The following is a 12,642-nucleotide window of genomic DNA, read 5'->3' as shown; positions in this document are numbered from 1 at the left end:
CTCATCAGAATCATTACTACTCGGCAACTGAGGATTAACAGAGGTGATCAGGAAATAACCTAACCCTAAAACAAACTCCTAAACCACAACAGCACAACTAAATTAGGTTATTTCTTTCATGTCAAGTGGTTGCTCCCCATGTAGAAATCTTACTGTACATAACAGAGTACATAATTACAGAAGGCCTCCCCATTAGGGAAGCTGTTGGGATAGATTTTATGCTATTGTAAAAAGAAAGGTCCACTCAGTGACAGTTATTTATTACATGCTATTATATTCATTCCTCATAATTATAAGATAGGTATCATTACCACTGCTTTACACAGTAAGGAACTAAAGCTCAGACAAGTTAAGAATCTGACCCCCAGCTAACACAGAGGATAAATGCATCACAGAGACAAACTCATTCCCAGGTCTGATTCCAATGTCAGCAACTACACTGCCCCCTCTGAAGGGCACTCTTTGGCCAACATATTTTAAATCCATTTCCTCCTACAATTAATCCACTTACATTATGTTAGGTGCTTTGAGCCTCTGTAGGAAAACATTAAAATGACCTTGTAGTCTTCCTAACCAGTCACAGTGCACGCATGAAAAACTGAATAAACAAAATGAAAAAGAGAGACTGTAAGACATCAGATAACTCAGTTTGCTTTGAGCACAAGAAATAGAATGGAAAAGAACAACTTGCTGGCTAAGGAATGTTCTTCTTAGGTTGTATGCCTGAGGCTAGAATGAACCTCAAGGTCACTTGTGAACCTAATAATGTCCTCTGCCATTCTTTCTCCTGTGAATGAGGCAAACTTGTCAAAACACAGAAGGTGCCTTAGACATCTCTGCCATCAAGTCAGTGCTTCCACAGGAGAAGCAACGCTGTCCAGCAGAATGAGCACTGATCTGGGACTCCAGTGTACTTGCCTAGACTTGGCTCTGGCCTTGCATAGCTAAGTGACCTTGTCAAGGTCATCATACTATTTAGGGTCTTAATACAAAGGACATTCCTGAAGCAATCAAAGCTCACTTCCTGAGCTAAGACGCAAGAATTTTTCTTTTCTCACAATATCCTATGGTTATTAGGATATTGAACCTAATATTAGGATATATAAGAGAACACAGTATTTAAGAGTAAGGGCTCCACAAATTGTGTAAGAATTGACAGTTACAGACCTATGTTTGAATCTGGACTCTGCCGCTTACTGGCAATGCGACCTTGGGCAAATCATTTTGAGGCCAACTAGTAAGAAGCTAGGAAAATTCCTTGGCATATGGAACAGGGAAACTGAGACGAGAGCGGAACAAACTTGCCGAACAGTTTACAGCCAGATACAGGTGCCTAGCAATGGGCAAAACTGGTGCCAGACCTTGCCCCCAGGGTGGCCTTTCCTCCCCTGGTATATCTCTGGTCATGCCGTTTAGAACCCTGTGATCTTTCCTCCCTAGAGATAACACCTAGGCCTCAGTTGTATTAAGTATTTCAGCTCCAGGCCCAGAAAAGCAGCAAAATCAGGGGGGAAACACCAGGACCAGCTGCAATGACTAATGACCCCTGCCCAGACACTGGCTAATCAGTGGAAACCACAACCCTGAGAAAGCACACCTGAAAAAGCTGATGAATATTCTACTGAGATCCTTCCCTAAGCCCTCCCCTAAACTCCCGGCCTTTAAACCTCTCAAAACAAAGGTCCCTCCAGTGAGCACACCCATGCCTTCCCCTTTTCCAGGTTCTTCCCCAACAGCGTGCATCTCCTAAACTCTAAGGGACCCCTAGATGGTACAATATAAACACTCAATAAAAGGCAGTAACTGTATTAGTCCTGTGTATCTTCAGTGGCTCAGTACCTATGAACTAAAAAAATAACAGATGTGAATTTAAGAAAATATTGTCTCAGCAAGACACCTAATGGCCCCTCATGCCTCCATTTTTCTGTAAATGGCGATAAGAAACCTATTTTCTTTTCTAGTACAATGAATCAGTTTTGGCCAAATGGAAAATGTGTAAGCGTAAATATTAGAATTACTTGTTATAAAGGTTAAATAAGATGACACGGACAGTCTGTAAAGTATGGAACATTAATATGATTTCTGCCAAGACAAAGCTGCTGTTCACGAGTTTCTAATATAAACTTTGACTTACTCAGACTTCCTGAGAGTTCAAGATTTCTAGGGTAGTCAATTCCAAATGATGCAAGGTCCAGCTAGCAACCATGGGTATAAGGAGCTAATGTGGAAAGAAGGTGGTCACTGGTGTTAAAGAGCAGGTAGTCAAGAAACACTTGCTGGATGAAAAATATATATGCATATGAATGTTTCTGTAATCTCGTCCAGACATACTAAAAAAGAAACTAAGTTTTGGATGCCATAACCTTCTTCTTACTTGGTTAACTTTAATGACTGAGCAAATGAAGCTAAGATGAGCAATGTACAAAATGCACAGCAACCCCTATTTCTCTTACTTTGATTCGTATCTTCTACACTGCAGTGTAACTGCAAGTAAAAGGAAGGATACTCACCTAATCACATCAAGAAACAAAGCAATTAAGACCCCCCCCCCTTGAAACCTGAATTACTTAAAAAGATTTCCATGCAATATTGGAAATTGCAAATTATTTTGTTGTATTCATTTTAATATTATACATCATTTAGGATAAGTATATCCTAGAATCATTATTCCACAGTTTAGAGATGCATCAGGCTTTTGGATAGGTCCTGGTGTTTGGCAACAAACATCCTAAAGAACTGGTGATGTTTGAAAAAGCTCCCTCGTGAGCTCTTTTACACTATGCACTTGGTAGTTTCTCAATGCTTGGCATTAATCACTTCCATAAATAGACAGACTATGTCAGCAATATTCTGAACCCTGGTTCTAAAGAATGCAGATTCTTAACCTTTCTGTACATACTTTTTAACCATGAACTACTTGGGTCTGGGAAAACTCCAGCAGTTTACTTTGTCAACTTTCCCTTCGCACTAGAAACCAAAGGGTAAGATTTCAATAACTAGTTGAGGAGTCTATATTCAAATGGTTACCATCCTTGAAACAGTACTACAAATTCTTTTTTAAAATATATTTTATTGATTATGCTATTACAGTTGTCCCAATTTTTCCCCTTTGCCCTCCTCCACCTGGTACTCCCCATTCCCTCTGGCAATCCCCCACTCAGTTCATGTCCATGGGACATGCATAAAAATTCTTTGGCCACTCCATTTCCTATACTGTTCTTAACATCCCCTGTCTATTCAGTACCTGCCAATCTGTACTACTTAATCCCTGCACCTTTTCCCCCCTTCTCCCCCTTCCCCCCCAAATGATAATCCTCCAAATGATCTCCATATCTATGATTCTGTTTCTGTTCTGCTTGTTTGTTTAGTTTTTTAGATTCAGTTGTTGATAGTTGTGAATTGTCATTTTAATGTTTATAATTTTGACCTTTTTCTAAAATAAGTCCCATTAACATTTCATATAATAATGGCTTGGTGATGAACTCCTTTAGCTTTACCCTGTCTGGGAAGCACTTTATCTGCCCTTCCATTCTAAATGACAACTTTGCTGGATAGAGTAATCTAGATTGTAGGTGCTTTTCATTATTCTGAATACTTCTTGCCGGTCCCTTCTTGCCTGCAAAGTTTCTTTTGAGAAATCAGCTGACAACCTTATGGGAACTCTTATGTAGTTAACTCTCTGCTTTTCTCTTGCTACTTTTAAGTTTCTTTCTTCAGCCCTGGCTCGTGTGGCTCTGTGGACTGAATGCTGGTCTATGAACCAAAGGGTCACCAGTCCAATTCCCAGTCTAGGGCACATGCCTGGGTTGCAGGTCAAGTTACCACTGTGGGGCACGCAAGAGGCAACCACACATTAATGTTTCTCTCCCTCTCTTTCCCTCTACCTACCAAAAAAAAAAAAAAAATTTAAAAAGATTCTCTCTATAACTTTTGGCACGTTAACTATGACGTTTCTTGGTGTGGTTCTATTTGTGTCCATCTTGTTTAGGACTCTGTGCTTCTTGGACTTGTATGTCTATTTCCTTCACCAAATTAAAGAATTTTTCTTTCATTATTTTTTCAAGTAAGTTTTCAATTTCTTGCTCTTTCTCTCCTCCTTCTGGCATCCCCATTTATTGAATGTTGGTATGTTCAGAGTTGTCCCAGAGGCTCCTTAGCCTATCCTTGTTTTTTGGATTCTTTTTTCTTCTTGCTGTTCTGACTGAATGTTTTTCTCTTCCTTATGTTCTAAATTATTGATTTGATTCTCAGCTTCATCCACTCCACTGTGTGCTGTAAATTTTTATTTCACTTAGTGTAACTTTCATTTTTGCCTGAGTCTTTTTTACGCTACTGAACTACCCAATGAGTTCCTTGAGCATCCTAATAACCCATTTTGAATTATGCATCTGACACATTGCTTATCTCCACTTTGTTTAGTTCTTTTGCTGGAGTTTTGACTGTTCTTTCATTTGGGCCATATTTCTTTGTCTCCTCATTTTGGCAGCTTTCCTGTGTTTGTTTCTACATGTTAGGTAGAGCTACTTTGATTCCATCTTAGTAGCGTGGCCTGTTGTAGAAAACTGCACCTGTAAACTGGATGCAGCAGAGCCTTAGGTAATCGCCAAGATGCAGCAACCTGTGTGAACCAGGTTGGTGGAGACTCTGATATGGTGTCAAAACTCTGTGGCTGTGTGGGGGAGGGCTCAGAAAAAGGACAGTGCCACTGCCTGGCCACTGGAGTTTTGTCTGGAGGGAGCTATCCCCCAGCACTTGCCCTGATGCCAGACACTTTAATTTCTCCCTGTATGCCACTGAGGTCCTTCCAGCTGCTGCCCCAATGCTGAGGCCCACAGGGAGTGAGTCTGCTTAAGTCTTAAGTCCATTGTGGGCCCTTTGAGACAAGACTCTTGAGAATCCTGCAGTTTCTTCCACTGTCCCAACCCCTACTGATTTTTACAGTCAGAAGTTTTGGGGACTTATCTTCCTGGCTCTGGAACTCTGGGCTGGGTGGTCTGGTGTGGGGCTGGGATCCCTCGCTCCCAAGGAATCCCTCCCAATTTTTATCCACCACACATAGACGTAGGAATGCCCATTCTGCATCTCCATGTCTCCATGCCTATCCGTTTCTCTGCCCCTCCTACCTGTCCGGATGAATGTGATACCTTGCATTCCTTGGTTGTCAGGCTTCCAAACAGCTCAATTTTCTGACAATTCTGGGTGATAGTTGTTTTGTAGTTTAGTTGCAATTTTTGCTGTGGTTGTTTGAGGAGGTGAGTGGTGTTTACTTATGCCTCCATCTTGACTGGAAGTCCTAAAGATCTACAAATTCTTATTAGTTATATTCTCCCACTCAATATACTCCTGACACCCAGAAATCAAAGTAGATGATCCACTTTGAAATACAGAACTACCTGGAAGTTTGACCAGTCAGGTTTATGCTGATAGCATGAGGTAGGAAATAAAACCACAGGCTCTGGCATCAGGCAACTTGAATTTGAATCCCAGTTCAACCACTTAGTGACATGGACAAACTACTTAATTAACCTCTCTGATCCTCAACTTTCTCATCTGTCCTACCTAAGCAGAATGTTGTATTACATATCCCCCAAAATGTCAATTCCCTTCCTTTACCACTGGAAAATACTATTTCTCTTTCAAAAAATTTAGTCGCATTCACATAAAAAGTGACCAAATGAAAACCAGAATTTCCTGAAATTGACATGAAAACAGAAGGTATTTAGATAATACCTATCTAAAGCCAGAAAGAACCATCTAACACAGACAAGGAAAAACAAATAAGGAAAACACAGAGGTTTATTGCAAATGTTTTCCTGTGATCCCCAAACCTTGGAAGACGCAAATGTAAAATAATACAACTCATCATCATTCAATGGAAAAGGAATATAAATATACCCAACAGACTGACTCTAACAACTCTTAATTACAACAAAAACTTTGAAACATGAACCAGAAAATGCTGACAAGTCCTGTTACTTAAGACAAGATGCAAGAAGCTATGCACTAATTTATTTTTGTTCCGGGCTGCTTATTTTTTAAATAATTATTAAGAAATGCGCCCTGGCTGGTGTGGCTAAGTGGTTTGAGTGCCAGCCTGCAAATCAAAGGGTCACCAGTTCAATTCCTGGTCAGGGCACGTGCCTGGGTTGCCAGCCACGTCCCCACATGGGGGCATGAGAGAGACAACCAATCAGTGTATCTCTTGCACATCGATGTTTCTCTCCCTCTTAAAAAAAAAAAGAAAGAAAAGAAATGCTTATGACAGTGAATGTATTTTTAGGCATATAAAAAAGGAAATACATGAGCCAAGATCCAGGATCTCTGTCAAGCTCTCTTCTGCTAAAGAGAAACCTAACATATCTGTCCTTCTAAAGCAGGAAACCTTCATAGAGAACATCTCAAAACTAGCTGCATGGTCCTGAGCCCCAATATCCGACAATTGCTCTCTTACTATATATAATTTCCAAGTCTGAAAATGTACCCCAAAATGCTTTTCTAAAGAGTTAGCCAAAGATTCCATTTAGTTTTTTATGTAAAATAAAAGACACAGTTTTCATTTTCACCAGTAACTTTATTGATTTGGATATTTTGAGTATGTCGGCTATCTCCCACATGGTATAACACTGATAGTTCTCAATGTCTCAATTTGATAGTTAACAACTTCAACTGCACTACCTGATAGCAGAGCATTGTCCAGTGAGAAATCTACAGCATGAAACTTTGCAAACCACTTTTGACACCTTGGACCAGTCACAGCACCTTCTCCGCAGGCTGCACAAACTCTTCGTGTGTTTCAGTTGCATTTTTGCCTTTCTTGAAATAATAAAGCATAATATGCTGGAAAGGTTGCATACTTTCTTCCATCCTCAATATTAAAATAACTACACAAAAATTCACCAATTTTAGTTTTTGTTTTGTTTTTTTTTTGGTAATGCATGCTGGTATGACAGCTGTCAAAATACAATCTAACAAAATTCTTTGAAATGAAGCTAAAAAAACAACTGAGCCCTACTTGAGCCATATAGGGGAGAAACACAAACGAACTTTTTGGCCAACCCAATACCTTCTCACTCCTATAGATCTGTCACAAATTAATGCTGTGCCTCCTAGGCCTGGCATTCAGTTATTAAGACCAGCACACCCATCCAATATGATCTCTGCCTCAGGCTGAGTCTGTTTACTTCCTCCTCACATCAAATCCCAGGTCTGGCTAACCGTGAACTCCAGGACTCCACCTAAACCGCAGTGTTTCAATGCTGGCACTGTCTAGCAAAATCCCTGATCTGCTCCTATCTTTCCGATTATGTCCCTAGGGGCCTGAAGCCCTTTCCTCTTATACCACGCTCTCAGACCTCGCAACCATGGACATTAGGGTCACTTCCAAACTGCGTTACACTGCAAGTTTAGCACCCCTGGATCTTAAAGATCCTCTCGGCCTGTAAGTTGGGTTTCAGTGTTTCCAAGTCTGGCACCCTTGGGGTTTGCATGCCCCTATCCTAGGTCTCCCACTCCTAGCCATGCACAGGCTACTCCAAAGTACCTGCCATCATCCCCTCTTCCCCCTTAAGGCCTTTAGGTTCGCCCCAGCCTTCACCCCACGCCTGCGCCGTAGGGGGTCATCGCCCTGCAGCCAGAGCCCAAGACGCGCACAACCCTGCAGCCTCCGATTCTTTCATTACCCCCCAGGCCGGAGCCAGCGCGACCAATAAGGTGCCAGGTCCGCGGCCTCCCCGCCACCAACCAATCACGAGCGAGCCCCCCCGCCGTCGCCTTCCGCCAATGGGAGAAAGCCCGCGGGCCGGGCCGGCGAGGCACACGGACCCCACGAGCGCGGCGGCGACAGCGGCGGCCCCGGAGAGAACACAACATGGCGGCGGGCAGGCCGGACAGAACTACAGCAGCGGCCGCGCGAGGGAAGTGAGGTCGCAGCCGAAGGCGGGAAGCGCTGCCCCTCCCCCCACCGTTGCCGCTCACCTCTCACCCTCCCTCCCACAGAGCTCCCGCACACTTACACGCCTCTGCTCAGGAGTCCAGGGAGGAGCGGGAGCAGCCCCCGCGCTCCAGCGGAATAGGGCAAGGCAGGGGCCTGGGCACCGCGGAGGGGAGGGGAAGCGTGCGTCACGGAGAACGGAGCGCGCGCAAAGCGGGGGTGCAAACAAGATGGCGGCCACGCCGTTTGCACCGTCCCCCCCTCCCCTCCCCCTCCTTTGGCGCCTCGACTCCCAGTAACTTGTAATACGCAGAAGCTGAATCTCTGAAGTCTCGCGAGAATTGGGAAGGGCCGACGACAGGGTGAAGCTGAAAGAGATCTGAGAGCCTTCTGACTCCGCCCTTTTCTAGGGTATCGGGAGGCGTTTCCCCGTGACCTCCGTAGGGTGTGCCATACTTGTGGATCTCTGCTGTAATACGCACACTTTTGGGCTTTAAAGAATAAGTTGTTTTTATGTGTGTGTTTATTTTTCATTTTGGAAGAAAGAGCTGGGGGACGAAGAACGACATGGAAATTCCAGATTAAGTGCGCCGTTGAAGAAGACAGGTACCAGTACGGTAAAAGAGAAGGTTTAACACCAAAACTGTAAAATGATATACTCCAGAATAAAGAACAGCACTATCCAAGAGTGGTCAGCATGTAACCTTACAACAACATAGACATTGTTTTTCTCATTTGAATTCAGAGTTTAAAACTTCGTAAAAGACGGTTGGAAACCACAGCTATAATGAGCAATATTACATCTTTTTCATACTTTGCATATCTTTAACCTCCATAACTACTTAGTTCTAAGACATTAGTATTTTACAGATGACAAAACTGAAGCTCAAAGGGATAAGTAACTTGATCAGGTTCCACAGCTAGTGTCAAAACTCAATTTAAATAGCTCCAAAACCTGTGGATAAATTCATTAAATATGTATTGAATGAATTATCTACAATGAGACTGTTAGTGCATTAGGTAGCAAGCACAGAGAGAAATGAGATTGCTCCTGCTAGTGGTTACCTTGAGTTTTACAAATAACCTTGGAGCATTTCTGAGACTTGCGTTGCAGGGGTCTCCAACAATAAAATCAACAGACTGTTACTATTTCCTTCCTTTGAGTTCATGACCCTGGTGATAACATAGTTGTGAATAGTGGAATAAACCATTGACTTGAATTCAGGAAAATTGTTTTCAAATCCAACCTTAACAGATCTAAGTTTAGGCACTCAATAAATATTTGATGGATGAATGAACGAAACTTAACTAGCTGTAAGACACCTGACTTCACTGAGTCTCAATTTCATCATCTGTAAAATGATCTAATTCCTACCTCCTGGGAGCGTTGGGGAGATTGAATGAAATGGTGTAAGAGAGCTTTGTAAATTGCAAATGTGTTATAAAGAAGTTAGTGATGATATTTTCAGACATGAGAAATGGTATAAAAATTAATGAAAATTCAAAATGGTATGTTGAGATAGTAGAGACATAAGTTTAGCTAATGGGAAAAAGGTATTTCTACAAATATTTACTGAGCATTTATTGCATGTACTATGCAAAAGATGTCAAAATGTGTAGAAAGCAACACAAATTATTATTGTTATTATTATATAATTAATTATCAACAGCACATAGGAGCTGCAGTGAGTTTCCCCTCTAAGAGCCTGGAGGTCAGGTTGCACTCAGAATTAAACTAATAAAAATTTACATAGCAGAGGAAATTAGCCACGGGTGGTAATAAACATTTAACCACAGGTAGTACTCAAACATTGATGATGTAGATTTGAAGGAGCTACCTTTCTGCATTAGGTGTTAACCCCTCAGTTGCTAGTTTGTGAATTGGAGGGTCTCGGGACGGGAGTTGTCAGGAGGCTCGGGACAGCAGCTATTATGGAAGTATTTTAACATATTAATAGTATAACTGGTAACAATCATACTGGTGTACATAGGTAGTATTAGTCCTTGCTATAGACTATTACCAGTATTCTTTGCCCCTCTCTTTCTTAAACCCTCTTTCCCTATTTGCCGTGTCCATAGGAGATTATACTTCTCACCCTAATGTAATCGAGTTTAGCCTTGTTTTAATCAAGGAAATAGGAGTACAAATGGCACGAGCCACTTCTGAGCAGAAATGTGGGCCATCTCATGATTCTGCCATATTATTTTTCCTCTGCCGTGAGAGCAGGATGTCCCAAATACGGATACTTAGCTTTGGTCCGAGAATGAAGATGTGCATAGCAACATGACATATAGAAATAAAATCTTTGTAAGTCATTGAGATTGTTTTAGTTGTTTGTTACTGCAGCATAACCTAGCTAGCCTAAACTGACTAGTACAACCCTGAAATTAGCTATCCTGTGGAAGTAAACCAAGAGCTTGTCCACAAACATGATCAAAAAACAAACCAAATTCTGATACATGTAGGAGGAATCAAGAAGACAGATGTGATTGTCATTGATGAAAGAAACTTTAATCGATCTTGTCAACCAATTTTTCTGTAATCTGTTTGGAGAGAGTCTTTGAACCTAAGGGCTTAATTAGCCATGACAGCCAAAAACGAGGCAGTCACAAACAAGTACTACCATCGACCCTCCAAGCCCTGTCTCAACTGGAACCTGAGCATTCCAATTTCCTTGTCCATGTCATCCCTGTAGTGGGTGAGAATATTTCAGGCTGCCTCAGCTAAGAAACCCTTCAATATACTTTCCTGATGTGATTCTATGCTCACTCAGCAAATGGCTTAACCATAGGGACAGAAATTAGTGATCTGCCACCCAGAGGATTCCAGTTCTTTTGATAACTGCATTTTTCATTTAAATTAGTCAAATTAGTCTATTGGATTGTTTTATATAACTATCAGCTTCTGTAAACTTCATGAATAAAAGAGCCCCCCGAGAGATGGTTCCACTCTGCTATAAAATCAGGCTTATCAAGCCCTGGCTGGGTGGTTCGGCTGGGTGGTTCAGCTGGTTGGAACATCGTCCTGTACAACAAAAGGTTGTGGGTTTGATTTTCAGTCAGGGTGTGTAAGGGAAGCAACCAAACAATGTTTCTCACATCAATGTTTCTCTCTGTCTGCCTTCCTCTCGTTCTAAAATCAATAAACATATCCTCGGGTAGGGTTTTTTTTAAAAAAAAAATGTGAGGGGTAAGAGCCAGACCAGCAATTTTCTGTCTTCTAGACACACTAAGTTTCTTTCCTCTGGAGGGGGATCCCAGGCAAGGAGAAATAAGGGAACACAAAAACCTCTTAATCCTGGTGGCCACATGGAGAGCTGAGAATTCAAAGGCACTTCCTGAGTTACAGCTCTAAGGTAAAACCAGAAAAGCAGAATCAGAAACACTGTCAGTTGTGGGGCCTGGAGACAAAGATGGGATTGCCTAGACCAAGGAAGCCATAAGGAAAGAACATCCCACATGCATAGCCTCATTACGCAGCACCTACTATGACTAGTAAATTCAAAGTTCAGAGCCTTGTTCATCTTGGTATTCCCGGCAACTAGGAAATTACTGGCACCATAATAAGTACTTCATTAATATCTGTAGAGTGAATGAATGAATGCAAGTAATCCAGTTCACTCCCTGGTGCATAGTATCCACTCTATAAATGTTAAGTTATTAGAGGAAGAAAATTCTGCAGTGAGAAAGTGCCAGGGAATCCTTGGCATGGAAACTGTAAGGTCCGTAGCATACTGCCTGGCACAGAGGAATTGCTCAACAAGTGGTCACTATGCTAATTACTATTAGTGCTAGAGCAAGATTTTGTACAAGGATTGGAGAAGACCTTGATAATAATGAGAGCTAACTGCGTTGATCTCATTTAATTCTTAAGCTCAGCTGATGAGATAGATTTTATAAGACTAATTTTACAGATAAGAAAACTTAAAGAAGAAATAAGATGTATCTAAAGTTAGCCAGCTCAGAAATGGCAAATTGGTGTTGAACTTGAACTTAACCGTTACCAAAGTGCAAGCTCCAGCAACAAAGATTTGGAGCCAGGGAAGTGGGATTCTCAAAAAGGGGGTTTAAGGAAAATAGTTTTAGGGTCGAACTCCACGTCTGATTTCTATCCATTCACACAAACATTGATGTGGCCTTCTCCCTCTCACACTCACTACTTGTCTTCTTGCCAAGACTTTCATCTGTTCTGCTGAGTCCAGCTCTAGGCTGCCCATTCAACCTTGTCTACTCTGGCTTAACTCGAGGAAGTGGGGGTTGAAATGGGGTCAAAGAGAACTTTTTGACTGTTGGTTTGTTTTTGATTTTAAGAAGAGAGACTCTAGAGCAATTTTGTAAACTAAATTAAATATTCCAATAGAAAAGCAGAATTTGACAATGCAAGAAAGAGAATGTCTATAGATGTAAGTTCTTGGGGTCCTCAGCACAGGTGGGGCAGAAGTTCGTCTCAGATAGGAACTGGGACTTTCCTACAGAACAAAGGAAGATAGAGAATGTGCTTTGTACAGAAGCAGGACAATTAGTGAAGGGTAGGATGCTTAAAGTCAAGTGTTAAGTTTCGTAGCAATTGATGATGGCATCATATATATAGGGCAGTGCTTTTCTAATTGCAAGTCATGGCCCTTTAGTAGATCATTAAATCATTTAGAAATTTGCACCAGCTTTATTATTTTTTTATAATTAAAAAAAAATTCTTACCTGAGGGCATTTTT

General features: G+C 41.6%; 1 protein-coding gene across 3 annotated transcripts in view; it reads right to left on the bottom strand.

The window, feature by feature from the left end:
* The window catches only part of NFYC (nuclear transcription factor Y subunit gamma), a 64,143-nt gene extending 55,934 nt beyond the window's left edge, over positions 1 to 8,209 (bottom strand). For 2 of the 3 annotated variants that reach the window (XM_054572052.1, XM_054572051.1), the window contains exon 1: positions 8,013 to 8,207. The gene's annotated coding sequence lies outside the window, so the exon portion shown is untranslated. Of the gene's footprint in view, positions 1 to 8,012 lie in introns of all 3 variants that reach the window. The other variant, XM_054572049.1, reaches the window with a different exon arrangement.
* Positions 8,210 to 12,642: the final 4,433 nt, after the last annotated feature.

Source organism: Pteronotus mesoamericanus, unplaced genomic scaffold (assembly GCF_021234165.1).
Source record: "Pteronotus mesoamericanus isolate MK-2021 breed Mesoamerican mustached bat unplaced genomic scaffold, CSHL_Meso_final contig_221, whole genome shotgun sequence".
In the NCBI taxonomy this organism is placed as follows: Eukaryota; Metazoa; Chordata; class Mammalia; order Chiroptera; family Mormoopidae; genus Pteronotus; species Pteronotus mesoamericanus.
This window is presented reverse-complemented; position numbering and strand designations above follow the sequence as displayed.